At 42.7% G+C, this 4,984-nt stretch overlaps 1 pseudogene; it reads right to left on the bottom strand.

Moving 5' to 3' along the window:
• Positions 1-3,260: 3,260 nt before the first annotated feature.
• Positions 3,261-4,692, bottom strand: LOC111546767 (annotated as a pseudogene).
• Positions 4,693-4,984: the final 292 nt, after the last annotated feature.

A 4,984-nucleotide genomic window follows, 5' to 3' on the forward strand; every position in this document is an offset into this window, starting at 1 on the left:
ATGCTCTTACTTAAGACAGTACTTTAGGACAATAGTCCACCATCTTCTCAGATTACTGGCTCTCCAGATAAACCTGCTTTCCTCCCACCATTGCCCCTCTCCTGTGTTTGGCTTTTGACAGGTGAGCAGTTGAACTTGGGTTTGATTACAATATCCAGGGTCACTGATCACAGATCACCATAACAAATATAATAATAATAAAAACTTTGAAATACTGCAAGGATTATAAAAATGTGACACCAAAACAGAAAGTGAGCACATATGTTGGAAAATATTTGAAGAACATCTAAGTATATTAATAGAACAAAAAATCTATAATCCAAAAAAGCATAATTAGAAAATAATCAACATTTTAATAAAGATTGAGAAAAAAGATGTGAAGAAAATATCATACAGGCCCAACTGCAATTTGAAATTATAGAAAATATTTCATCAATGCAGACTAAATTAAAACACAAGAGCTAAAAACCAACATAAGCCATAAAAACATAAAAGAGAAGGAAAATGTAAAGAAATGAATAGAAAGCATAAAACTATTTCAAAAATCATAAATAATTAGTTTGTAAAGGTTGAAAATAAATTATAGATTAAGACTTACTAGAAAAACACATATCAGAGAATGATGGATGAGTAACAGAGGGAAACATGGTTTCTTTAGTAAACACTTCTTGTTTAAGCTACATTCCTTCTTGCTGGTCTTCAAATATTTTTGTGTGTCCTTTTTCCCACACAAAGAACAAACTTAATCTATGCTGGGAAAAATAGTCCAAAAGTTTCATCCTGTCAGTTCATCTAGCTTATCCAGGATATGATTCTTACACAGCATACTCTGTTAATTGTGCTTTGGTGATACTGCTCTTTCTATAAAATGAAGGTTTGTGCTACCCTGTGTCCAACAAGTCTATTTTTTCAATGCAGGTTAAAAATGTTAGAGCAAGTTACACCATCAGGTGTAATATTGAAGTCAAATGTTTTCTAATTCCATGTTTAAATCCATCACTACCATTAATCACAAAACCTTACCTTTGCCACAAGACAAGTTGCAATTAGTACAATTCCTGGAATTAATCAGCTTCAGTAATGGTCTAGAAAATCACCTTTTAAAAAATGTCTACAATGACTGCCAATGTTTTTCATCTGGTTTCTTATAGTGCCCAGTAGTTAAACCATAGTCTTTAGGAAGACTATTAAAAGTGACATTCTCCAACTCCAATCATCTAAAAGAAGGTGCTCCTTTTCCTTGTTTCATTAATTATTTGGAAATAATTACAAAACTAAAATCTTTCTGTCTGGAAATTTCTCAATGGTTGGGTGTCTCCCAACTATATCATGACTTTATCTGTCTGATCCTCACCTTCATGACTAAGATAACCTTGTTTCTGCCCGACGGAGGATGGATAGAATATATCCACGCCACACTATTAGAAGAAATGACCTTTACACTCTTAAGCAATGAGAATATCATAACATGGATAATAACATATTAGCAATGTGACTCATACCAAACATTCAAATTTTAGTTCTTCTAATGCTGTAAGTGTGGATGGTATGGGTGTATGTACGTGTGTGTGTGAAATCCTGTGAATCAGACACGTATTGAGCTAAAATCAATTTAGTGAATACCAGTTCACTAAAAACCAATTGAATAAAATTTTGATTCACCAGAATTTTGTGTATGTTACATGCTTATAAAGTTTACAAATTATAACTTCAACAGGTTTCAAATTGTTTTGAACATCCTTTTGAGGTTTCAATTTCCCAATAACTCTTTCATCTTAGCAACTGTGTTATATTTGTTCAGGAGTCAAAATTGTCCCTGTTTTATTGACTAAAATGATAATATAAAACTATGCTGATTTCTGCTTCCAAATACTGAGCATATTTCAGATGCTTAAATGACATACTAAGTAGTGTTTCTATCCGGTAGGCTAAGAAGATGATAAATAAGGAAAAACAGAAAAACATTAAACATTGTGAAAATCTATTGGAAAAAGAAACTTGCTTCATGTATTATCCTTGAATTTCAAAAAATATCTATATAACTCTCATTTCATAATGTCATATTTCCCAAAGTACTGAAAATTATACTCTGGAATTAACTAAATTTTGTTCTGCAGTGGCAAAATTATTTCAGCTATACTAATATTAGTTATATTAAGCTATGTGATGATTTTAAAGAATATCACGGGTAGTAAAATGTCCCATGCCACAGTGAAAATAAAAGTAGTTGAGACAGTAATTTTGTGAATAAATTTTTGGTAATGACCATTTTGTTAGTTAAAAATAACTAGGCTTTAATCGTCAAATATAATCCTATGTGAAGGTCCTATTTTACCACCCATAGAGATAAGTAAAGTAAGGCAGAAAGAGTTTAAGTAATTTGCCCAAATGCATTCTTCAAATAATGTGGAAGATTAGAAGCATGCCTTTACAACTTGTACTGTATTGGTACCTGATTTGTGCTGAATTGACTTTCTGTGACTTTTTCTTTCCCTAATTGGTCAGTTCACTAAATGATTTTTTGCAAATTGATTTATCTAAACAATTAGTACATAGTTAAGATTTTTGAACCTATAAGGAAAATAATATCCTATCACATGTTCAGTAAAAGTTTATAGTAGCATATCGTTTTCAATTTTTGAAGCATTTTGTCTACTATATACCATCCATCTATCACCAATCTATTATCATTTATCTACTGTATCTAGAATGGTCCAAAGTGAAATAAAGCTTAGGTAGCAATTTCCAGTATCAGTATAGGATTGATGGCTCTCCAGATACATCCAGTGAGGTAGGTAGTGGAATTGGAGTCACTGAAGTTCACTTGAGGTTGATTAAGCTCCTTTTTATAATTGTAGATCATATGACTATATAAGCAAACATACCAACGCTTTTTCCATATGCCAAATATTAATTCATTATATTTCAATAAAATGCATATATTTTTAAACAAAACCAACACTTTTATTTTACTAATTAAAGTATTTCACTATAGAGAGGCAACTTGGAAAACAGAAATCTCAGCTCAAGGGCAAAGGCAAACTCTCTTGAGAAAGAAGGTGGCCCAGAATCAAAGGCCAACAGCAGGTAAATGCTAAGTGATGGAGTTATGGGGAGGGGAGGCTTCAAAACCACTCAGGGTTTTGGTTAATGGCTGGAACTTTGGGAGACCTCACAGGTAACCACAGGGCGGGCAGGCCATTCACAAAGTGGGTAGATGTTGATTCCTTCTGAGAATCTTAGATGATGCTCACAGAGCGTCACAGCTCAGGCAGTGAAGTGGGGTGTGCTGTGCTTTCTTTCCGCCTGCTCTCCTGGAGGGGCAGGGCTCGGAACATAAAGCTCTGGCATCAAGGCACGCCTAAGGCTATCAGGGCTAAGAGTGGAGATGGATCTCAGGCCCAAAAACCTGGGGGAAGAGGAAGAGGAACTGTGCCCAGAAAACTTAGTTGGGAGGAGGAGTTGGAAGCACCAGAGGAGGAGGAGCTCTCATTGCTGAGGGATGGGAAGGAAGACCCTCCCAGGGGGTGAGGGTGAGGAGGCACGCATACGGACTGCATGCCAACCAGGCGGGGAAGTACGTCTTGGGACCTCAGGATCAGAAGAGCCCGAGCTGCTCTGAAAGACCAGCTGTCGTAAGCCAGCGCCATGGGAAAGAGTATTCTCATCAGCTGAACCAGGCGGAGAGCCGCGGCTGAGAAGGGCTGATCTTCGCTGGGTGGAACGACTCCGGAGGACAGTGCCTGGCGTCATGCTGGTGCTGTGACGAGCAGGGCTTGACCTTGTTGTGCGGCCGCGAAGGGCAGGGCATGGGGGGTTGCCGCGGCGTTGGAGGGCAGGGCTTGGCCCGGATGCACCTCTGCGGAAAGCAGGGACTGGCGGGGTGGCTCGGCTGCGGAGATCATAGCCCGGCGCGGGTGCACGGCCAAGGCGAGCTGGGCCTGGCTGAGTGGCGCGGCGGGGAAGAGCAGGACCTGGCTGGGTGGTGCAGCGTCGGATGGAAGGGCCTGAACCAGATGCACGTCTGCGGAGAGCAGGACCTGGCGGGGCGATGCGGCTTCGGCAAGCAGGGCTTGGCCCAGATGCATGGCTGAGGAGTGCAGGGCCTGGCTGCGTTGCCTGACTCGACACAGTAGCCCCGGAACGGCAATGGCTGCTGGGCTGGGACCCTGGAGAAGATGGCTGCAAAGGCCCAGGAAACAGACGCCGCCCTGGAGGCCTCTGAGCAGGGACAGTCTGGTCGCGGTCAGGTTGCTTCCTATGACGGTTGTTTCCGGGTCTCTTGCTCTGGGCCGGGTGCTCGTCGGCGTGGCCAGTGGCCTTTGGGGGTGGCCCCACAGCGGCCTGGCTGTCCCCGTGGGGCATCACACATCCAAGGACTTGGTGAGGCCTGCGGCAGCCCTGGAGGTCAGAATGCCTCTTCCCCGGCACGGCAGCCATGGAGGGCAGCCGCGGGCCCTCATCCGCCACGAAAATGGCGGCGGCGGTGGCAGCTGCGGTGTTGGAAACCGCAGTGTCGCTCCTCAGGGCGGCGCTGCCCCAGGGAGACGCGTCGCCGGAGACGGTGGGACAGAGGCGGCCAGAGGTCCCACAGCCATCGCCAGAGGCAGGGGCAGCCTCGTTGTTCTGCCCTCCCGCCACCGCGTCCTCCTGCTGCATCTGCTCCTTCTCCATGCCTGACTGGGTGGCCATAACGTCAGGTTTTCCCTCAGAGAGCAGGAATGCAGCTGCTAGTCAAAATAACATGTATTTTTTAAAGACCTACAAATGTGTCTACAATTCAGGGCACCTCGGTTCTGCAACTGCAAGGAACTGAATTCTGCCAACAGTTGCATAGTTTTAGAAGAGAACACTGTGCTCTAGAAAGAAGTGATGCCCAATAGAGACATGTATTGCAGCCCTGCAACTCTCTGAGCAGAGGGCCCAGCTAAGGCGCACCAGGACTCTCTGAGCCACACAAGTAGAAGATAATCAATAGATGTTA

The sequence above is a fragment of the Piliocolobus tephrosceles genome, chromosome 4 (genome assembly GCF_002776525.5).
Source record: "Piliocolobus tephrosceles isolate RC106 chromosome 4, ASM277652v3, whole genome shotgun sequence".
Lineage (NCBI taxonomy): Eukaryota > Metazoa > Chordata > Mammalia > Primates > Cercopithecidae > Piliocolobus > Piliocolobus tephrosceles.